Source organism: Apium graveolens, chromosome 10 (assembly GCF_009905375.1).
Source record: "Apium graveolens cultivar Ventura chromosome 10, ASM990537v1, whole genome shotgun sequence".
Taxonomy (NCBI): Eukaryota; Viridiplantae; Streptophyta; class Magnoliopsida; order Apiales; family Apiaceae; genus Apium; species Apium graveolens.
In genome coordinates, this window is record NC_133656.1 from 195934861 (window position 1) to 195959756 (window position 24896).

Consider the following 24896-nt stretch of genomic DNA (forward strand, 5'->3'; position numbering starts at 1 on the left):
ACATGAGTTAGTTCGAGGCTTACCAAAGCTGAAATACAAGAAGACAGAACCATGTTCAGCTTGCCAGCTTGGAAAACAGGTGAAAACTTCCTTTACTGTTAAGAATAAAGTATCAACTTCTGTTCCTTTGCAGTTGTTACATCTAGATCTTTTTGGTCCAGTAAGATATGTAAGTTTGGGAGGTAAGAATTATGCTTTCGTTATAGTAGATGATTACTCTCGTTTTACTTGGGTGTTATTCTTGCGTACTAAAGATGAAGCTTTTAGTGAATTCAAAGATCTTATTACTAACCTTGAGACTAAGTATTCTTTAAAGCTCAAGACTATTCGTAGTGATCATGGAAGTGAATTCGAGAAAGATTTCGTAACTTTATGCAAATCTAGAGGCATTACTCATGAATTCTCTGCCCCACGTACACCTCAACAAAATGGAGTTGTTGAACGCAAGAATAGAACTCTACAGGAAACTGCTCGTACTCTTCTTCATGAAAGTAATCTACCACGTAAATTCTGGGCAGAAGCGGTAAACACTTCCTGTTATGTGTTAAATATAGTGCTTATTCGTCCTATTTTGCTTAAAACTCCTTATGAATTTGTTAAGAATAAAACGCCTAACATCAGTTATTTTCGAGTATTTGGTTCAAATTTTTTTATCTTAGATACACAGAACACTCGAGGAAAATTTGATGCTAAGTCTTCGGAAGGAATTTTCTTGGGATATTCTACTACAAGCAAGGGTTATAGAGTTTATAATTCTGTCAAGCACAAAGTTGAAGAATCTATCAACATTGCTTTCAATGAATCTGCCTTGAAGATATCTCAAATTGAAGAAGATGTTGTTGATCAACCGTCTCTTTCTCAAATGAGACAGTCTCAATCTCAAAAGGGTCATGCTTCTCAGGAAAAGTCAGATTGTCCAAGAACTCCTGATTCATCTACCTCTTCGGGAAATTTTCAAGACTCTCCCCGGACTCCTGATCAATGGTCAAATGACTCTTTCACTTTTCAGCAAGGAAATTCTTCTCAGGAAGAAATAAGACAGTCTCATTCCAAGTCTCAGTCTCAATCAAAAGAGACAACTCCTATTCCTTATCAAGCAGATAATTCTAATGAAGAAAAAATGAGTACTATCCAACTGCCAAAGTCTTCCAGAACAGTTAAGAATCATCCACTAGACAATCTCCTTACAGATTTGGATCAAGGAATCTCTACGCGAAGCAGACTTCATAACTTATGTGCATTCTGTGCCTTTGTTGCTGAATTTGAACCAAAAAATGCTCAAGAAGCTGTTGCAAATGAATGTTGGTCAGTTGCCATGCAAGAAGAATTGAACCAGTTCGAACGCTGTCAAGTCTGGAAACTTGTCTCTCCTCCTTCTAATGCCAAAGTCATTGGTACTCGTTGGGTTTTCAAGAACAAGAAGGATGAAGATGGTAACATTATTCGGAATAAAGCTCGTTTGGTGTCTCAGGGATACAACCAACAGGAAGGAATTGATTTTGACGAGACATATGCCCCTGTAGCTCGTCTCGAAGCTATTCGGATTCTAATGGCATTTGCAGCTCACAAAGGATTCAAGCTTTACCAAATGGATGTTAAAAGCGCATTTTTAAATGATCATCTTAAGGAAGAAGTTTATTTGAAGCAGCCTCCAGGTTTCATTCATGAAAAATATCCACACTATGTCTGCAAGCTCAAAAAGTCTATCTATGGATTGAGACAGTCCCCTCGATGTTGGTATGAGCGTCTCAGTCAGTTTTTGCTAAAGAATGGTTTCACTCGTGGTACACTCGATCCAACCCTCTTTATTTTTCATAAACATAATCATTTTCTATTAGTACAAGTTTATGTAGATGATATTGTGTTGGGATCAACTGATGAATCTTTGTGTAAGTGGTTTTCTAACTGCATGCATAAAGAATTTGATATGAGTTTAATGGGTGAATTGCAATATTTTCTAGGCTGCAAATTAACCAATCTGCTGCAGGTATTTGCATACATCAAAGTAAGTATGTGAATTATTTGCTTAAGAGATTTGCATTAGAAAATATTTCTGCTAAAGCTACTCCGATGAGTACAACTGTCAAGCTCACTAAAGATGAACAAGGTACACCTGTAGACATTACTAAATATCGAGGTATGATCGGCTCGTTATTATATTTAACTACTTCTCGTCCTGATATTATGTATAGTGTTTGTCTTTGTGCTCGTTTTCAATCTCAACCGAAAGAATCTCATCTGAATGCAGTTAAACGGATTTTCAAGTATCTTAAGGGAACTAGAGATCTTGGAATATTTTATCCTAGTTCTACTTCTTTTAAATTAATTGGTTTTTCAGATGCTGACTATGCAGGGTCACAGGTTGATAGAAAAAGTACAAGTGGTGCGTGTGAATATTTAGGTGATTGTTTGGATGCATGGCAAAGTAAAAAGCAAACATCTGTAGCTCTTTCTACTGCTGAAGGAGAATATATTGCAGCTGGTAGTTGCTGTGCTCAAATTTTATGGATGCAACAAACATTGTAGGATTTTGGTATTTCTTATACAAATATTCCAATTTATTATGATAATACCTCTGCTATTAATATTTCTAAAAATCCTGTTATGCATTCTCGTACTAAGCATATTGATGTTCGTCACCATTTTCTGCGAGATAATGTCTCAAAAGGTAATATTGAGTTAATTTATATCTCAACTGATAAACAAAGAGCAGATATTTTCACCAAACCTTTAGGTGAAGACCGTTTTTGTCTTATGAGACGTGAACTTGGTATGTACACTATCTCTCATTAAGTTATCATATTTTTACATCTGTGCATGCATATTATTTAGTTTATTTATGTCAATTATTTGCATAATTCACCTTTGTGACTGAAATTGCATGATTGAGTGTTTAATTATTTGCTTAATTTAAATGCTAATTGGTCTATAGAATTTATTGATGGATTTTTGCGAATTAATTGCCGTGTTTGGTATAATTACTTTGCGTGTTTCAGTCTAAATATATAATTTATATGTATTTATTTGATGGGACTCATCGAGATCTGCGACACTTTCAAGTTCAATGATGTGACTGAAGATGCTATCAAGCTGCGACTCTTCCCATTCTCTCTGAGGGACAAGGCTAAGTGCTGGTTGCATTCTCTACCATCAGGGTCTGTCACCACTTGGGAAGATCTTGCTCAAAAGTTTCTCACTAAATTCTTCCCCATGGCGAAGACTGCCGCAATCAGGAATGCTCTTACTCAGTTTGCCCAACAAACTGGAGAATCTCTGTGTGAGGCTTGGGATCGATATAAGGAGATGCTAAGGAAGTGCCCACACCATGGCATACCTGATTGAATGATTATCAATTATTTCTATAATGGATTGGGTCCTACTTATAGACCCATGCTTGATACAGCATCAGGAGGAGCCTTGTGGGCTAAGAGCTACGATGAAGCTTATGAACTTATTGAACTGATGGCTGCTAATGAGTACCAAAATCCTTCCCAGAGACTAAACTAGGGAAAAGTAGCAGGAAATCTGGAGTTGGACGCAGCAACTGCTATCGCTACCCAACTTAAGGCTTTGATGATGAAGGTGGACACTTTGGCTAATTATGGAGTTAATCAAATCACTAGTGTCTGTAAGCTTTGTGCTGGTGCCCACGAAACTGATCAGTGCACAATCTCTAGTGAATCAACTCAGTTTGTGAGCAACTTCCAGCGATCGCAGCAACCAGTGCCATCCACCTATCATCCTAATAACCGCAATCATCCTAATTTCAGCTGGAGCAACGCTCAGAATGCGGTTCAACGGCCTTTTCAGCAGTATCCAGCTAAGCAGTACAACTCCCTAATTTTCAGCAACCGCAGTATGCACCGAGACAACAACTCCAGCTGCAACAAGCTAATGAAAAATCTGAATTAGAGGAGTTGACGCTTATGTGCAAAAGTCAAGTTATTTCTATCAAAACCTTGGAAAATCAAATTGGGCAAATTGCCAATGCCTTGCTAAATTGTCAACCTGGTACATTTCCTAGTAACACTGAAGTTCCAGGAAAGAGGGAAGCCAAGGAGCAGGTAAATGCAATCACTTTGAGGTCTGGGAAGGTTGCGAATCCCGAACAAAATCAAGAGTTAACTGAAGAAACTGAGGCTGAGAAAGAAGCAAAGCAGCAGGAAGAAGAAGTGAAAGCAAAGAAGACTACTGTTGAGCACACTCCACCTGAGGGTAATACAGAGAAGAAACATATCTATCCTCCACCGCCTTTTCCTAAGCTGCTACAGAAGAAAAAGCTGGACAAGCAATTTGAGAAGTTTCTGGAGGTGTTCAAGAAACTTCATATCAACATACCTTTCACTAAGGCTCTCGAGCAGATGCCTAGTTATGCAAAGTTTATGAAAGGTATTCTCTCCCGGAAAGTAAAGCTAGATGATTTAGAGACTATCGCTCTCACGGAGGAATGCAGTGTTGTGCTGCAGCAGAAGTTGCCTCTAAAGCTTAAAGATCCAGGAAGCTTTACTATTCCATGTACTATGGAAAAGTGTATTTTGACAGATGCTTATGTGATTTGGGAGCTAGCATCAATCTGATGCCTTTGTCAATTTTCAAGCAACTGGATCTACCTGATCCTAAACCAACTTATATGACCTTGTAGTTGGCCAACCGTTCTATTACATATCTGCGAGGTATTGTGGAGGATGTCCTGGTCAAGGTTGATAAACTCATCTTTCCTGCTGATTTCGTCATTCTTGATTTCGAGGAGGATAAGAAATTCCCATAATCTTGGGAAGACCTTTCTTGGCAACTGGCTGAACCTTGATAGATGTGTAGAAGGGTGAGCTTACAATACGAGTGCTGGATCAGGATATTACCTTTAATGTGTTCAATGCCATAAAATTTCCTATTGATAATGAGGAGTGCTTAAAAGTGAAGTTGCTCGATTCGGTGATCATATCGGAACTTGATCAATTGCTAGGGTCTGATGCCTTAAAAAAAGCCTTATTGGGGAATTCAGATAATGAAGATGACGAAGGTGAAGAACAATTGTAATATTTGAATGCTTTTCCCTGGAAGAGGAAGGTTGATATGCCTTTTGAATCTCTTGGAATGGAGGAATTGAACAAAGCTCCTAAATGCCTCAAGCCTTCTATTGAGGAAGCCCCCTCTCTTGAGCTTAAGCCTTTACCTGAGCATTTAAGGTATGTGTTTTTAGGTGATGCATCTACTCTGCCTGTTATTATTGCATATGACCTTTCAGGTAGTGATGAGGAAAAGCTTTTGAGGATTCTGAGAGAGTTCAAGTTCGACAATTGGATTATAGCAGATATCAAGGGGATCAACCCTTCTTACTGTATGCATAAAATTCTGCTAGAGGAAGGTAGCAAGCCTATAGTCGAGCAGTAAAGAAGACTTAATCCAATCATGAAGGAAGTAGTGAAGAAGGAAATTCTGAAGTGGCTAGATGTAGGGATCATCTATCCTATCTCTGACAGTTCATAGGTAAGCCCCGTTCAATGTGTACCAAAGAAAGGTAGAATTACCGTGGTAGCAAATGAAAAGAATGAGATTATCCCTACCAAAACAGTCACGGGGTGGAGGGTCTGCATGGACTATCGGAAGTTGAACAAAGTCACTAGGAAGGACCACTTCCCATTGCCCTTCATTGATCAGATGCTTGACAGGTTGGCCGGTCATGAGTATTACTGTCTTCTAGATGGCTATTCGGCTTACAATCAGATTTGTATCACTCCAGAAGATCAGGAGAAGACTACCTTCACTTGTCCATTTGGTACTTTCACCTTCAAACGAGTTTCTTTTGGTCTGTTGGTGCACCAGCCATATTTCAGAGATGTATGATGGCCATCTTTTCTGACATGATTGGCCAGAATGTGGAGGTGTTCATGGACGACTTCTCAGTCTTTGGCGATTCTTTTGATGAATGCTTGTAGAATCTGGGACACGTTCTCAAGAGGTGTGTTGAGACCAATCTGGTTCTCAATTGGGAGAAATGCCATTTCATGGTGCGTTAGGGCATTATTCTCGGGCACAAGGTTTCTAATAAAGGCCTAGAGGTGGATAAGGCCAAGGTGGGGGTCATTGAGAATCTTCCTCCACCAATTTATGTTAAGGGAATTCACAGTTTCTTGGTCATGCGGGTTTTTACAGGCATTTCATCAAAGATTTCTCAAAAATTTCAAAGCCTTTGTGCAGTCTGTTAGAGAAAGATGTTCCTTTAAATTCGATGACGAGTGCCATGCAGCTTTTGAGACATTGAAAAAGAGTCTAATTACGACACCTGTCATAACTGCACCTGATTAGAATGAGCCTTTTGAGATGATGTGTGATGCAAGTGACTATGCAGTTAGAGTAGTTCTTGGGCAGAGAAAGAACAACATATTTCATGTGGTCTACTACGCTAGTAAGACTCTAAATGGTGCTCAACTGAATTACACTACAACGGAAAAAGAACTTTTGGCTATTGTCTACGGTTTTGAGAAATTTTGATCTTATTTACTTGTGACTAAGGTGACAGTTTTCACTGATCACACCGTCATTCGATATCTCGTCTCAAAGAAGGACTCGAAGCCTTGATTGATTCGATGGTTCTTTTGCTCCAAGAATTTGAACTAGAGATCAAGGACAGAAAAGGAACTAAAAATCAAGTTGTTGATCATCTCTCACGTTTAGAGAATCCTAATGCTACTTCATTGGATAAGACATTGATAAATAAGTCGTTTCCCGACGAGCAACTGTTTGGAGTGCAAGAAGAAGAGCCGTGGTTTACAGATATTGTGAACTACCTTGTGAGTTATATCATACCTCCCGACTTATCTTATGTTCAAAGGAAGAAGTTTCTTCATGAAGTGAAGTGGTATATGTGGGATGCGCCATTTATTTTTCACCAAGGAGCTGACCAAATCATCAGGAGATGTATTCCTTACAGCGAAACGGGGGGGGGGGGATCTTGCGAGATTGCCACTCAACGACTTATGGAGGATATTATGGTGGAGAAAAGACAGTAGCTTGTGTTCTTCAAGCAAGTTTCTTTTAGCCAACATTGTTTAAAGATGCTCATCAGTTTATTTTGAAATGTGATCGATGTCAACGTATAGATAATACGTCTAAAAGGGATGAGATGCCTCTTAATGTGCTTCTCGAGGTTGAGGTCTTCGATGTTTGGGGAATTGACTTCATGGGGCCATTTGTCTCATCTTGTAACAATCAGTATATCTTTTTGGCGATTGATTATGTGTCGAATTGGGTTGAATTTAAGGCATTGCCAACGAACGATGCGAATGTGGTACTTAATTTTCTTCGCAAGCAAATATTCACAAGGTTTGGAACTCCAAGAGTCATAATCAGTGATGAAGGGTGGCATTTTTGCAATCGCAAGTTCACTGCCATGATGAAAAGGTATAATGTGAATCATCGCATTGCTATGGCTTATCATCCTTAGACAAATGGTCAAGCTGAGGTATCTAAAAGAGAGATCAAGCGCATTTTGGAGAAAGTGGTATGTCCATCAAGGAAGGATTGGTCTTTGAAGCTTGATGAAGCTGTTTGGGTGTATAGAACAGCATATAAGACTCCATTGGGAATGTCGCCATTTTAGTTGGTGTATGTTAAGGGGTGTCATTTTCCTGTGGAGCTCGAGCATAAAGCATATTGGGCTTTGAAGAAATTAAATCCGGACTTGGATGTAGCTGAAAAGAAGAGGATGCTTCAGTTGAATAAACTTGACGAGTTTCGACTTCAAGCTTATGAGAACAACAAGATATAAAAGGAGAAAGTCAAGAGGTGCCACAATCGGGGTCTAGTGCTCAAGAAATTTGTGTCACGGCAACAAGTTCTTTTATTCAACTCTCGTCTCTGGCTTTTTCCTGGAAAGTTGAAGTCAAGATGGTCAGGGCCCTTCATAATCAAAACTGTGTTCCCACATCGAGCGGTGGAAATTTTTGAGAATGATCCAGGCCAAGCATTCAAGGTAAATGGTCAACGGTTGAAGCATTATTATGGTGACACGGCAACCCGCGAGGTGGTTAGTGCTGTTTTATTGTCCACTTGATCTCAAGATTCTACGTCGAGCTAGCGACGTAAAAAAATCGCTTCTTGGGAGGCAACCCAATTTGTTGTATGTTAGTAAGTAGAGGAAGCAAGAAGAAAAGTGAAAATCACAAAAAAAAATTGAAAAATGGAAAAAAATTCAGGTCTGACTCCAGAAGCCTGGCGCGCCCGCACTATTACAGCGCGCAGCCGCGCCGGTTTGGCAGAAGTAGCACGCGCCCGCGCCGTGTCCCGACTTTGGAAAAAAATAAAAGGCAGTTAAGGGGGAAAACAAGAATTTTGTTCCAAAATCAATTCCCAACCGGATTTTACTCCCCCACATCCCATAATTCCCTCTCCAAATCAAACCCATTACTCTCATTATTCCCATAATCAAATCCCACTTCTATTCCATATCTAATTCTCTTTTCACCACCTATATATACATAAACCCCATTCACAAACTTCTTCACCAATTCACAATCTCTCAAACACAAATTTTCTCTCAAACACAACTCTTATTCTCTCTAATTAATTTTTATGGCACCCAAGAGACAAAGAACACAAGTTGGAAGCAGCACCATCGATTCTTCAACTGCGAGTGGTGTGAGGCCCAGGTTTTCTACTCCTGAAGCTGAAGAGGAGTACACGAGGCTTTTTTCAAAGCCAATCGTCAAGGAGCGAGGTTTTCTTCCATCAGGGAACGATGGTGAGCTTTTGGAGATGATTCTTGAGATGGGTTGGGTTCTTTTTTGCGAGGCACCAGCTGTTGTGCCTATGAGTGTGGTTCGTGAGTTCTATGCGAACACCAAGGCCGAAAATAATGGCTTTAATGTGGTGCGAGGGAGGACGGTGGAGTATAGTGCAGAGGCTATCAGGACTGTGATTGAGCAGCCCATGAGGAAGCCCGGGCAGGATACCTGGAATGATAAGACTCCAGAGGACTTTGATCTGGATCTTGTATCTACTCTGTGCCGACCCGACACTCACTAGAAGATCAAGAGGGGCACAGTCGCCAAGTATGCTACGTTCCCGGCGTCCGGCATGAACAGGTTTGCCCGTGCATAAAACGCTTTTATATGTGCTAATATCATGCCATCTTCGCATGTGTATGAGGTTACTGTGGAGCGTGCATGGCTGTTATGGGGCATTCTGCAGGGTGATTATATAGATGTGGGGATGGTTATCTTTCAGGGGATTCTGAAGTTCTTGAGGGGGAGCACTAAGGGGTCTATTCCGTATGCGTCCGTGGTGACAAAGCTGTGCGTGACAGTTGGTGTGCATTGGCCTACACATGAGCAGTTGCAGACACTACACCATATATGGCCTATCGCAACGCCCCCTTGAAGAATGTTAGTTAATATGTTACCTTAGATATGGTACTTGCGATCTAATTCAACACTATGTTTTCTATGTTAGCTTAGCCAAAAACGTGATGTTGCATTAGGTAAAAAGTGTTGCAGGTTGTAACATTTTTGTCAAAGTGTTACCTTAGAGTATTAAAACTTATAAATAATATCTTTTAAGATTAATCAGTAATTTAAATTATTATATAAGAATTTAAGGTGATTTATAAATTGAATATATGTAATATGAATGATGAAATACAAATTTTATAATTAATAAAATTTTTAAAAATTTAAAATAGGAATTTATAAAGTAGTAAAATTCGAAAATATAAAGGTGAAAAGTAACAAAAATAAAAATTGTAAAAATCTCCCTCATTTAAAATGAGCACTTTTTATTAGAATAAAATACGTGATGTTATACAAATTTTATATTATATTTTATACATAATAAAATTTAAAAAAATAAATAAATAGAATTTTTAAAAGTAGAAAAAATAAATTCCCACCATTTTCATATACGCACTTATACATATATGTATATTAAAATATAAAATATTAAAAAATATAAATATAGAAATTCATATAGATAATAAAATGAATAAGGTAAATTTATATTTTTCTAAGATAATTAATGTGAATATCAAATTTGGGACCCGCTAAATTTTGTAAAGGGGGCAAATGAAAATTTTCCAACCCTGCTTCAAATTTTTTGGCCCAAAACGCGCGCAATTTTGAGCCCACACAACATGCCAGTCTCTTTCTCTCCTATTTTGCCACTCTCTCGCCGCCTCTCTCTGCTCTCTCTCACTACCATCTCTCATTTTCTCCCTCGTTCTCTCTACTATTTTCTCCCACTACTTTCTTTCTCGCTACTATTTCTCAGCGCAGTCAATCTACCTAACACTGGCTTTAAATTTTAATCTCAATTAGGGCTTAATTGATTTGAATATAAATTTAGGGTCCAATTAATTTGAATATCAAATTAGGATTTGTTCTTCATTTTGAGTTCAATTAGTTTCCTATTTTTAATTAATCTTCTTCTAATCTCAGTTATTAACACTATGAAATTTTGATGTGCTTTTCTTCTTCACTAATTAGGTTATAACTTATAACACTACGAAATTGTGAAAACAGGTGTGGATTCAAAAATCAAGTTCTGGATCTTAGAGTTGTTTGACACGATAAGCACTGTCTAGTAAGTGTTATTATTATTGTTTTTCTTACTATACATGAATGTTAACATAGAAACCAAATAGTAAGAAACCAGGACTCTCTAGTAAGTTCTGTTATCTATTGGCCGGAGTAGGGGGGTGTTTTATTGGTATTCTTTCGGGCGGGTCTATTATTTGTTATGGGTTTGGGGTTTTGCTTGTGATGAGTTTTTTTGTGCTGTTAATTCAGTATTGTACTTGTCTGGATTGGGTATTAGGAGTTGGGTTTAGGGTGAGGGGTTGCATCTCTTTGTTTTTGAAGGGGAAGGGGGGGTACAATTCTGTATTTTTTGTTTTTGGGATCATTTGTTTCATGCAAGGGTGGGTGGTATTTGTGTAACAACCGGGAAATTTACGTTATATTATATCATATTTATAATAAAATATGAGTGTTAGTATGTCATTTATGTGTGATTATCTGTTAAACCCTAATTGTTATGTGTTACATGTATTCCGTGTCATTTCTGTATTTTTAAGGTATTTTTTGGATATTTTATTTCACATTTATAGCTTTCATTTCAAACGTTTTACGACCCAACCAATGATTTTAAAGCCAATATTTTAAATAAAATAATGAGCCTTATTTTTCATCAAACGGCTTTTACAATCGCATTATTCTGAACATCTAGATATTTTATAAATTTTCTCGTTTTACGAAAAATGACTTTTCCGGGCCCCATTGGGTGTTAAAAACCCCACAAAAATCACATTTTTATTTTTATAAAATTATAGGACTTTTATTTATACCATTTCTTTGTATTTTTGCATTATTCACAATTTTTGGGAAATTTTGGCATATATATTGCATATATAAAATATTTATAAATTAAATTTAATACCCAAATATTATGAAAATTAGGGCCAAATATTTTTATTAAATGTATAATTAGCCCCTTAATTTTATTTAGGAGTATTAATTTTTCAGCTATAAATACCCTAATTATTATTAATTTAATTAATTAAAATCAGAAAAATTCAGCAAAAATCCCCAAATTTCAGAAATTAGGGTTTGGTGTTCTTGAGATTCAACCAACGATTTCATCGTGATTCCGATCTCCAAATCAGACATGTAAGTAGTCGTTGCAAAGCTCTTGATCTCTACTTTCTAATTCTGTTATCAATTTTGAGTTTTATTGCTTCAATTTTCAATTCGTATTTTAGGGTTTATAGCCGAATTGGGTATTTACAAATCGTTGTGTTTTGGTTGATGAAAATTATATGAATCGATTGCCCAGGATGTGTAGATGATTATACATATTTTTATTTAATTTTTCTATTCCCGGATTAGTGAATTGTGTTTTTGGATTTTCAACCCGTTTTGAATTCGGGTTTGTAGTTTGAGGAATTGTTTGATGTTTCTGTGGCCACGAACGTGTAGATCGTTGAATTTCCAATCGTTTGACACCAGTTTCGTGTAGTTTGGTTTCGTTTTATGCTCGCCGGATTTTTACGTCGTCGCCGCCGTGTTCTTCGTTTTCCGGCTGTTGATCGACGAAGGAGGACGGAGGACGACAGGAGGAGGTGTTTGTGTTGCTGTGGAACGAAAACCCAGAGAAAGCCCTGCAGAATCGATCCTAAATCATGTGTTTTCGTCGTGTTTTGGCTTGCCGGATTTCTTCGCCGGAACCGGCTAGCGGCGCCGGATTCTGGGCGTGTTCTTCGTTGACCCGAGTCGACTCGGTTTCGACCCGGGAAACGACCCGGGTTTGATCGTGAAAACCCCTAATCTGTTTTCCTAATTGTGTTTCTGAATTTCAATTATTTAATTATATTTTATAGAAACAAAAATCAGTTTAAATAAATTCTAAAATTTTAATAAAAATCAGTTTTAAATTCTGAAAATTATGATTAATAATTCCTAAATTATTTTCCTAATTTATAAGTTCGAATTTAGTGATTTAATTAAGTATTTAATAATTTATTTAATCAATTATATATTTATTTAATTATTATTTAATAGTTAATAATTAATAAGTAAAGAATAAAATTTATCGAATAATACAAGAAAGATTCGATAATTAGGGAAATAAAACGATTAACTCGTAATTATACGAGTAATTGAACGATAAGTTCGATTATTAATATTATTATTATTATTATTATTATTCAGACGATAGTGAATTATTCGTATTATATCGTAATAATTATTCGTTATGAATAATTAAATACATATAATTGATTTAAAACGTATATGTGTAATAATAACAGTAATGTTTCGATAATTATGCGAGAAACGAGAATAACTCGTAGAAATACGAGTAGTGGATCGTTGAGTTGAAATATGATTCGAATAATGACTCATTTATTCAATAATTAACGTACCAGTTAATGATACCAATTATTTATTTATAAATAATCGATCTAATCGAATAAATAACGATAAGTTGTAAATATTTGTAATAAATTGTGATTAACCCTAATAATTAGGGATTAATTATTTTAAATTATTAAATAATTATTTATTAAATAATTATTAGTTATTTATTTATTAAATATTGAAAAGTGATTAATTATTTCGATAAATAATCACATAATTTTCAATAAATCATAACTTATTTATTTAAACTCCAAAAATTATAGAAATATTATTTTTGACTTTGATTTTTCTTAAATAATTATTTAAAAATTATTTTGGATTTAAAAATTAGCAATAATTATTTATATTGAATAATAAATTGAATTATCAGTGTTTAATTGATAATAATTCAACTGTTAGTCCGATTTTAGTCAAACGAAAGCCATTTTACTCAGAAAAATGAATTTTTTTCATTAAAAATAATAAGAAGACCTAATTTCTTCTCGAAATTAGTTGAATTTATTAATTTCTTGATTATCAGTCGAAATACGTGCCGAGACTAGTCCGAAAAATTCCGGAAAAATAGGAAATGAAGCAGAAGGTTATCAACGGAGCAATCAGCGAGTCGATTTTGATTCTAAAAATTATTTTAACTATAAAAAAATGATTATGTGCTTATGTGCTTATGTGTATTATGTGGTTAATCGAGTCTTACTTGCTTATATGTAATATACGAGTCGGTCGTAAGCGTATGGGTAGATAATAGGAACGAAATGAAGTCAATTCAAGATGCAACTGAAGTACAAAATGACTTAACCAGTCTATTTTGCTAACAGAAGCTAAGCCAGCAAGGCAGGTCGAGTAGGTGATAGACGAAAGTGAGTTAATTGTAGTAAATCGTGCAAAAGGCAAGTTTTTCCCCTATTCTACTTTCAGAATAGTAATATTCATTTCAAATTCTTATTACGCTTGTACTCCTTTAATTCCTTTATTCATAATTCATTTCGATTCTTGATTCATTCTTTTCATTTGAATTCATTATTCATATTCCAATTGTTACTCACAATTATTGATATATTCTGGTGATTAGAATATATCAACGCATACCGATTGTTCCGGTTGCTATTTCAAGGACCGGATAATATTACTTTTGAGATTAAGTTTACTTAATCCTAAGGACCAGGACATAACCGGATCCTTGAAATGGGCCGTAGTGCCTGGGTGCCCGACGTGATCTATATAGTGAGATATAGATCTGCACTGTATCCTGGCTGATCAACAGGGTATAGCTGCGAACTTGAGTCCAGTTTAGTTCGTTTGTATTCACCAGTAATGGCCTTCTTTCTATTCTTATGAGGTTATATCTTTGCAGATATATCTGGGTTACGGATTCACATATATTGCTTTAACACTGTTTATATTTTATAGACTTATTGAGCAAATTTTGGCTCACCCCTTTTGTTGTTATTCACCTTATTGTTTTCAGTTAAGAAGGAATATGAAACCCATCAGGACACGAGTGGTAAAGAAGCGGGTCAAGCCTCGGGATCCTCTCATACCCAAGGTGTTGATCCCAATCCAGGAAGAAAGCTTTGAGTTGCCCGAGCAGGTGGAGTGTTGATAGATAGTGTGTGTGTGTTTGAATAAAAGATGAACTTAGTTAAAATAAATTAGACAATGGTTTGTAATAAAAAGAGTTTGTGAGATTTTAAATGTTGGATTGTAATAAAAGTAGTTAGTGGTTCTTGTTTTCATACTTCAACCTAATAAGGTCCTGGTTAGTGTTAAAGGGGTTTAGTTTTATTTCTTTATTATTTATTAATAAGCTTGTACAGGTTTGGCGATTAGCTCGTAACCCCAGACTTATACCCCGGGTCTGGAGGGCGTTACAGTTTGGCATCAGAGCTGTAGGTTTAGTCCCTGAAAACAAGAACATTAGGATTAAGATAGGATAGGGAGATCACATAAGATAGGGATAGTTAGATTAGGAAGAATAGTGTTAGGACTTAGGTCAGGCTAGAATAGGGAAATATAAATTTTAGGATTGTCTAGTGACCTTTTTTTTTCTTTGGTATATTATCAGATGGCATCTTCTGGTTATTCTGCATCTTCTGAGAGGACAGTTACTGGGCCAGCAGCACCAGTTATACCTCCAGTATCTGAGCATATGTTTCCTCCTCTACCACCTCCACCACCATTGCCACAGGAGCCGGTACCACCAGTTCAGAGGATAGTTCATGACCCCATAGAGATGTTTGATCCATATGAGTTCTTCGAGCCGATGGTTCCTTTACTAGTTGAGCATCAGTTTATACCGGATATTAGGCAGGAGCTACCACCACCACCATTGTTACCTCCTATACCAGTGCATGTCCCAGAGCCGGATATAGTTCAGATGATTCCAGTCGAGGGGATGGGAGAGCATGATGTGGATCTACAGTTGGGTTTACCACAGCATGGTGTAGGTCAGGTTGCTCAGCCGTATATGGTACCATACCATGAGTATAGAGTTATGTGGGATGATGTGGAGTATTGGCGGGCACAGTGTCGAGAGATTATGCATCTGTTTGACCAGAGGGATAGAGGACCGTTAGCGGCCCTACAGCCAGATTACTATATGAGACAGCGATTACAGTCGGTGTTGATGAGCGCTACTTGGGAGCTTGATGATTTGACCCATGATGGACCTCCTTCTTTTGCAGAGTTCTATCGGATGTTTCGCTTGGCACAAACTTTGGTCTAGGCAGTTAGAGAGGAGCTTAGGCGTATTCCGCCTGGGTTCTGAGACAGGGATAGTTGAGATAGTGACTTTAGAGTACAGATGTATATAGAGGCATCATAGTATAACCTAGTGAGTAGTGTGTATACATGTATTAGTAGATTAACCTGTATTAGGATTTTGACCTGTAGTGGTAGTATGACTTGTAGCCGCGATGATTACCAGCAGAGCGAGACTTTTTGTATCAAGCATTTACACCTGAGGCTAGTGTCATATATATAAGATGAACTTTTTCAAATTCTTTTATTTAAATTTCAGTCTTTACAGTTTTACAGCATTTAATTTCACTTTATTGTTTTACAGCTTTTCATATTATAATTCCTGTTGAAAAAAAAGAGAGAAAGAGAGAAAAAGAGAACAACCATTTTATTTAACTGATTACATTTCCAATTTTTATATTCAGCAACTGTTTTCCTTATATAAATCATGTCATTAATACAGGATAAATTATTTTCTTACCTACTGTCAATTGTTTATTAAACTGTTAAATATATATCACCTGTTTTATTATCAGAAGAAGATGGCACCAAAAAGAAAGACTAGGGCTGAGACCTCTAACAACAATTCTGAGGGTCAGACTAATGAAACCATGAACCAAATGTTCCATCTGATGCAACAACAGATGGTAATGATGCAGCAGCAGATGCAGCATCAACAACAGCAAATCCAACAACAAATATTACAACAGCCACCTCGTCCTGAGCCTCAATTACCACCAGCATTACCTGTTGTTACTTTTAAGCAGTTTCAGTCAGTTAAACCTCCAGAATTTGATGGGTCTACTAATCCTATTAAAGCTACCACCTGGTTAAAAGAAATAGAGAAAGCGTTTGCACTAGTAAAGATAGATGAGGACCAGAAGACCGATTTTGCTAGTTACTTGTTGAAGGGATAGGCAAATTATTGGTGGGAATCTAAAAAGGCTTTAGAGGGTGAAGATGTTATTGCGTGGGATAGGTTTAAAGAGTTGTTTTTAGAGAAGCATTTTCCTCACTACGTAAGGAATCATATGCAGATAAAGTTTTTAGAGCTGAAGCAGGGGAGTATGTCTGTAATAGAGTATGAAGCAAAATTTAATGAATTGGCTAGGTTTGTTCCGGAACAGGTGGACACTGAAGAGAAGCGAGTTCAGAGATTTCAAGAGGGATTACAACCATGGATACGTGGACAGGTTGCAGTTTTTGAATTAACAACATATACCGCTGTAGTCCAGAAAGCTTTGATCATCGAAGGAGAAAGTGAAAGATCTCAACAAGACAGAGGACAGGGAAGTTTTCAAGACCGTTCCAACAGGAAGCCGGGATTCCAAGCCCGGGCAAATTTGAATTTCAAAAGGATAGGACAGGGTACACAAAAAGCAGGTAATCGTTTCCAAGCCTCCAAATAGCAGGGAATTATTAAGGTTCCAGTGCCGTATTGCAAAACTTGTGGACGCAAGCATACCGACGTGTTTATTAAAGTAGATGTGACATATTTCAAATGCAAGCATAAAGGGCACTACTCTAACGAATGTCCAACAGGAAAAACAGCAGAAATCACTTGCTATCAATGAGGGAAGAAAGGGCATATCGCTCGGAATTGTAAAGGACCAACAATGGCAGCCAGTATTCCGAAAGTATTGGCATTACCTCCACCACCGCCGTTGAATCAACCCAAAGCAAGGACTTTTAACATGATAATGAAAGAGGCAGTGCAGAGTCCAAGTGTGATCGCAGGTACGCTTCTGGTGAACTCCGTAGATTCAAAAGTACTAATTGATTCTGGAGCTACCCGTTCATTTATTTCTGAAGAATTTCTTGATAAGTTACATTGCGAAATCGAATGGTTGGGCGAGACGTTAATTATAAAATTAGCGAATGACGACCAAGTTCCAGTGGATCGAGTATGTCCTGCGTGTGATATAGAAATAGCTGGACATCATTTTTCTGTAGATTTAATCCTTTTAAGCTAGGAAAATTCGATATTATTTTGGGAATGGATTGGTTAGCATGTTATAATGCTCAAATAGATTGCGCGAATAAGAAAGTTAAATTGCGAACTGCGGAAAATGCAACGATAATATTCAAGGGCGAAAAATAGCGAAATAAATTTCTCACCGTGATGCAGACTAAACGATTGCTTCGACAAGGATGTGACTGAAAAAGGACATCCTAGAATAGAAGACATTCCAATTGTATGTGAGTTTCCGGACGTCTTTCCAGACGAGCTTCCAGGGTTACCGCCAGATCGAGAAATCGAGTTCACGATTGATCTAGCACCAGGTACAGAACCAGTTTCGAAAGTTCCGTATCGAATGGCTCTAGTCAAGATGAAGGAATTGTCAACGCAACTGCAAGATCTTCTAGACCGAGGCATCATACGACCTAGTGTATACCCATAGGGTGCACCAGTGTTATTCGTAAAGAAGAAGGACGACAACATGCGATTATGCATCGACTATCGGGAGTTGAATAAGCTCACTATTAAGAACAAGTATCCTTTACCGAGAATCGACGATTTGTTCGATCAGCTAAAAGGAGCTGCGTGGTTTTCGAAGATAGATTTACGACCAAGTTATCATCAATTGAAGATTAAAGCTGAAGATATTCCAAAGACTGCGTTTCGTACGAGATATGGACATTACGAGTTTCTTGTGATGACATTCGGTTTGACAAACGCGCCAACAGCATTCATGGATTTGATGAACATGATATTCAAGAATTATTTGGACAAATTCGTGATTATATTTATTGATGACATCTTGATTTACTCCAAGACGGAAGAAGAGCATGCAGAACACTTGAGGATAGCTTTGGAAATTCTGAGGAAAGAACAACTATACGTAAAATTCTCAAAATGTGAATTCTGGTTAAGGGAAGTACAATTTCTAGGGCATATCATCAGTAGAGAAGGCATTCAAGTCGATCCAGCAAAAATTGAAGCTGTGTTGAATTGGGAACGACCAAAGACACCGACAGAAGTTCGAAGTTTCTTGGGATTGACCGGGTATTATAGAAGGTTTGTTAAAGATTTTGCTAAGATAGCAACGCCGTTGACCAAGTTAACTCGAAAAAGTGAAAAGTTCGTATGGAATGATAAATGTGAAGAAAGTTTCCAAGAGTTGAAAAATCGGTTAGTGACCGCACCGGTACTTGTATTTCCAGACGAGCAAGAGAATTTCGTTATTTTCAGCGACACTTCGTATTGCGGGCTAGGATGTGTATTGATGCAGCACGGTAACGTCATTGCATATGCTTCAAGATAACTTAAACCTCATGAACAGAAATATCCCACTCATGATCTGGAATTAGCAGCGATCGTATTTGCATTGAAGCTTTGGAGACATTATCTTTACGGTGCAAAATGCGAAATCTATACGGATCATAAAAGTCTGAAGTATATCTTTACATAAAAAGAATTGAACATGCGACAACGTCGATGGCTGGAATTAATTAAATATTATGATGTCACGATCAGTTATCATCCAGGGAAAGCAAATGTTGTAGCGGATGCGCTAAGCAGAAAAGAAAGATTGAATCGGTTAACTTCATACGAAGAATTGGCCAAGGAATTCGACAAATTGGAAATCGAGATTCGTATTCCCAATGAATCTGCAGGAGCTATCTATGCTATGACTTTCCAACCAGAGTTGTTAGAGAAGATTCGCCGTTGTCAAGATGAAGTGATGAGTCAAGATGATGACTCAACGGGAGAAGAAATCACAACTCAGAAAGATAATGAAGGAATTTTATGCTTTCCATCGAGAATCTGGATTCCTCACGTGGCAGAATTAAAAGAAGAAATAATGCGAGATGTGCACAATTCAAAGTATTCCATTCATCCAGGAAGCACAAAAATGTATCGTGATCTGAGGAAAAACTTTTGGTGGCCGAACATGAAGAAAGAAATAGCAGAAAGGGTGAGTAAATGCTACACATGCCAACGAGTTAAAGCAGAACATCAACGTCCGAGCGGATTATTACAACCGTTAGACATTCGAGAATGGAAATGGGAACATCTAGCGATGGATTTTGTGGTAGGACTACCGAGGACTAGGGCAAATCATGATGCGATATGGGTAATCATTGACAGACTTATGAAATTGGCACATTTTCTACCAATTAACGAAAGATTTTCACTCGACAAGCTAGTGCACATATATCTCAAGAAATTGTGATGCGACATGGAGTTCCAATATCTATCGTATCTGATCGAGATCCTCGTTTCAACTCAAGATTTTGGAGACAATTTCAAGAATGCCTTGGAACAAAATTAAACATGAGTATCGCATATCATCCGCAAACCGACGGGCAAAGTGAGAGGACTATCCAAACGATTGAAGACATGCTACGAGTTTGTGCGATCGATTTTGAAGGCAGTTGGGATGAACATTTACCTCTGGTGGAATTTTCTTATAATAACAGCTATCACGGCAGCATTGGAATGTCACCGTATGAAGCACTATATGGGAGAAAATGCAGATCACCAGTGCATTGAGATGAAGTTGGAGAACGAAAGATTTTGGGTCCAGAATTAATTCAGCAGACTAAAGAAAAGATTGAACTCATTCAAAAATGACTCGATGCAGCGCAAAACAGACAACGCAAACACGCAGACGAGGCGAGAAAAGATATGGACTATCAGGTAGAAGAAAATGTATTACTCAAAATATCACCATGGAAAGGATTGACCAGATTTAGTAATAAGGGTAAATTGAAGCCACGATACGTCGGACTGTTTGAAATTTTGAAGAAAGTAGGAAAAGTTGCATACGAATTAGCTTTACCGCCTCATATGCAACATATTCACAATGTGTTTCACGTGTCAATGCTTAAGCGATATAATCCTGATTTTAGGCATGTAATAGAGTATGAACCGATAGATATCCAACCTGATTTGTCTTTTGTAGAACAGCCGGTAAGAATTCTAGATCAGCGAGAGAAAGTATTGAGAAATAAGTCTGTATATTTAGTGCGAGTATTATGGAGAAATCCTATGGTTGAAGAATCAACCTGGGAACTTGAAAGTGAGATGTTAGAAAAATACCCTCATTTATTTTCATAAAAGATTCTGAGGACAGAATCCTATTAAGGGAGGGAGAATGTAATGACCGGGAAATTTACGTTATATTATATCATATTTATAATAAAATATGTGTATTAGTATGTCATTTATGTGTGATATCTGTTAAACCCTAATTGTTATGTGTTACGTGTATTCCGTGTCATTTCTGTATTTTTAAGGTATTTTTCAGATATTTTATTTCACATTTATAACTTTCATTTCAAACGTTTTACGACCCAAACAATGATTATAAATCCAGTATTTCAAATAAAATAATGAGCCTTATTTTTCATCAAACGGCTTTTACAGTCGCATTATTCTGAACATCTAGATATTTTATAAATTTTCCCGTTTTACGAAAAATGACTTTTCCGGGCCCCATTGGGTGTTAAAAACCCCACAAAAATCACATTTTTATTTTTATAAAATTATAGGACTTTTATTTATACCATTTCTTTGTATTTTTGCATTATTCACAATTTTTGGGAAATTTTGGCATAAATATTGCATATATAAAATATTTATAAATTAAATTTTAATACCCAAAAATTATGAAAATTAGGGCCAAATATTTTTATTAAATGTATAATTAGCCCCTTAATTTTATTTAGGAGTATTAATTTTTCAGCTATAAATACCCTAATTATTATTAATTTAATTAATTAAAATCAGAAAAATTCAGCAAAAATCCCCAAATTCCAGAAATTAGGATTTGGTGTTCTTGAGATTCAACCAACGATTTCATCGTGATTCCGATCTCCAAATCAGACATGTAAGTAGTCGTTGCAAAGCTCTTGATCTCTACTTTCTAATTCTGTTATCAATTTTGAGTTTTATTGCTTCGATTTTCAATTCGTATTTTTAAAGTTTATAGCCGAATTGGGTATTTACAAATCGTTGTGTTTTGGTTGATGAAAATTATATGAATCGATTGCCCAGGATGTGTAGATGATTATACATATTTTTATTTAATTTTTCTATTCCCGGATTAGTGAATTGTATTTTTGGATTTCCATCCCGTTTTGAATTCGGGTTTGTAGTTTGAAGAATTGTTTGATGTTTCTGTGGCCACGAACGTGTAGATCGTTGAATTTCCAATCGTTTGACACCTGTTTCGTGTAGTTTGGTTTCGATTTTATGCTCGCCGGATTTTTACGTCGTCGCCGCCGTGTTCTTCGTTTTCCGGCTGTTGATCGACGAAGGAGGACGGAGGACGACAGGATGAGGTGTTTGTGTTGCTGTGGAACGAAAACCCAGAGAAAGCCCTGCAGAATCGATCCTAAATCATGTGTTTTCGTCGTGTTTTGTCTTGCCGAATTTCTTCGCCAGAACCGGCTAGCGGCGCCGGATTCTGGGCGTGTTCTTCGTCGACCCGAGTCGACCCGGTTTCGACCCGGGAAACGACCCGAGTTTGATCTTGAAAACCCCTAATCTGTTTTCCTAATTGTGTTTCTGAATTTCAATTATTTAATTATATTTTTATAGAAACAAAAATCAGTTTAAATAAATTCTAAAATTTTAATAAAAATCTGGTTTAAATTCTGAAAATTATGATTAATAATTCCTAAATTATTTTCTTAATTTATAAGTTCGAATTTAGTGATTTAATTAAGTATTTAATTATTTATTTTATCAATTATCTATTTATTTAATTATTATTTAATAGTTAATAATTAATAATTAAAGAATAAAATTTATCGAATAATAGAAGAAAGATTCGATAATTAGGGAAATAAAACGATTAACTCGTAATTATACGAGTAATTGAACGATAAGTTCGATTATTAATATTATTATTATTATTATTATTCAGACGATAGTGAATTATTCGTATAATATCGTAATAATTATTCGTAATGAATAATTTAATACAGATAATTGATTTAAAACGTATACGTGTAATAATAACAGTAATGTTTTCATAATTATGCGAGAAACGCGAATAACTTGTATAAATACGAGTAGCGGATCATTGAGTTGAAATATGATTCGAATAATGACTCATTTATTCAATAATTAACATACCAGTTAATGATATCGATTATTTATTTATAAATAATCGATCTAATCGAATAAATAACGATAAGTTGTAAATATTTGTAATAAATTGAGATTAATCCTAATAATTAGAGATTAATTATTTTAAATTATTAAATAATTATTAAATAATTATTTACTAGTTATTTATTTATTAAATATTTAAAAGTGATTAATTATTTCGATAATTAATCACATAATTTTCAATAAATCATAACTTATTTATTTTAACTCCAAAAATTATAGAAAAAATATTTTTGACTCTGTTTTTTCTTAAATAATTATTTAAAAATTATTTTGGATTTAAAAATTAGAAATAATTATTTATATTGAATAATAAACTGAATTATCAGTGTTTAATTGATAATAATTCAACTGTTAGTCCGATTTGAGTGAAACGAAAGCCATTTTACTCAGAAAAATGATTTTTTTTCATTAAAAATACTATGAAGACCTAATTTCTTCTCGAAATTAGTTGACTTTATTAATTTCTTGATTATCAATCGAAATACGTGCCGAGACGAGTCCGAAAAATTCCGAAAAAATAGGAAATGAAGTAGAAGGTTATCAACGGAGCAATCAGCGAGTCGATTTTGATTCTAAAAATTATTTTAACTATAAAAAATGATTATGTGCTTATGTGCTTATGTGTATTATATGGTTAATCGAGTCTTACTTGCTTATATGTAATATACGAGTCGGTTGTAAGCGTATGTGTAGATAATAAGAATGAAATGAAGTCAATTCAAGATGCAACTGAAGTACAAAATGACTTAACCAGTCTATTTTGCTAACAGAAGCTAAGCCAGCAAGGCAGGTCGAGTAGGTGATCGACGAAAGTGAGTTAATTGCAGTAAGTCGCGCAAAAGGCAAGTTTTTCCCCTATTCTACTTTCAGAATAGTAATATTCATTTCAAATTCTTATTACGCTTGTACTCCTTTAATTCCTTTGTTCATAATTCATTTCGATTCTTGATTCATTCTTTTCATTTGAATTTATTATTCATATTCCAATTGTTACTCACAATTATTGATATATTCTGGTGATTAGAATATATCAACGCATACCGATTATTCCGGTTGCTATTCCAGGGACTGGATAATATTACTTTTGGGATTAAGTTTACTTAATCCTAAGGACCGGGACATAACCGAATCCTTGAAATGGGCCGTAGTGCCTGGGTGGCCGACGGGATCTATATAGTGAGATATAGATATGCACTGTATCCTGGCTGATCAGCAGGGTATAACTGCGAACTTGAGTCCAGTTTAGTTCGTTTGTATTCGCCAGTAATGGCCTTCTTTCTATTCTTATGAGGTTATATCTTTGCAGATATACCTGGGTTACGGATTCACATATATTGCTTTAACACTGTTTATATTTTGTAGACTTGTTGAGCAAATTTTGGCTCACCCCTTTTGTTGTTATTCATCTTATTGTTTTCAGTTAAGAAGAAATATGAAACCCATCAGGACACGAGTGATAAAGAAGCGGGTCAAGCCTCGGGATCCTCTCATACCCAAGGTGTTGATCCCAATCCGGGAAGAAAGCTTTGAGTTGCCCGAGCAGGTGGAGTGTTGATAGATAGTGTGTGTGTTTGAATAAAAGATGAACTTAGTTAAAATAAATTAGACATGGTTTGTAATAAAGAGAGTTTGTGAGATTTTAAATGTTGGATTGTAATAAAAGTAGTTAGTGGTTCTTGTTTTCATACTTCAACCTAAAAAGGTCCTGGTTAGTGTTAAAGGGGTTTAGTTTCATTTCTTTATTATTTATTAATAAGCTTATACATGTTTGGCGATTAGCTCGTAACCCCCAGACTTATACCCCGGGTTTGTAGGGCGTTACAATTTGTCTGGGTGCATTTCTTTCTCTGTGCAGATTTTATTTCCGTCTAAATGTCCTGGTCTTTGTGGATAATTGGCGTGTACAGTGTGGTAGTTTGGGAGGGTTCTTCTGCTTGTTGTGGGTATGGCTTGCCCGAGGTGGGGTTCTTGCTGAGAGGGGGTTCTATGGTATGATTTTGAAGTGGTGGAGACAGTGAGAGATTTTCTCCTGGTTTCTTACGAGTTGGAGAAGTTCTGGGTGCAGGTGCGTGCAAGAGTGCTAGAGAGTCCTGGTTTCTTATTATTAGTACAAGAGTGCATTG

At 36.3% G+C, this 24896-nt stretch overlaps 1 non-coding gene across 1 annotated transcript; it reads right to left on the minus strand.

The window, feature by feature from the left end:
• Positions 1-3225: 3225 nt before the first annotated feature.
• LOC141694575 (small nucleolar RNA R71) lies at positions 3226-3332 on the minus strand. The gene has a single exon (XR_012563865.1). It is a non-coding gene; the product is annotated as a small nucleolar RNA R71 (small nucleolar RNA).
• Positions 3333-24896: the final 21564 nt, after the last annotated feature.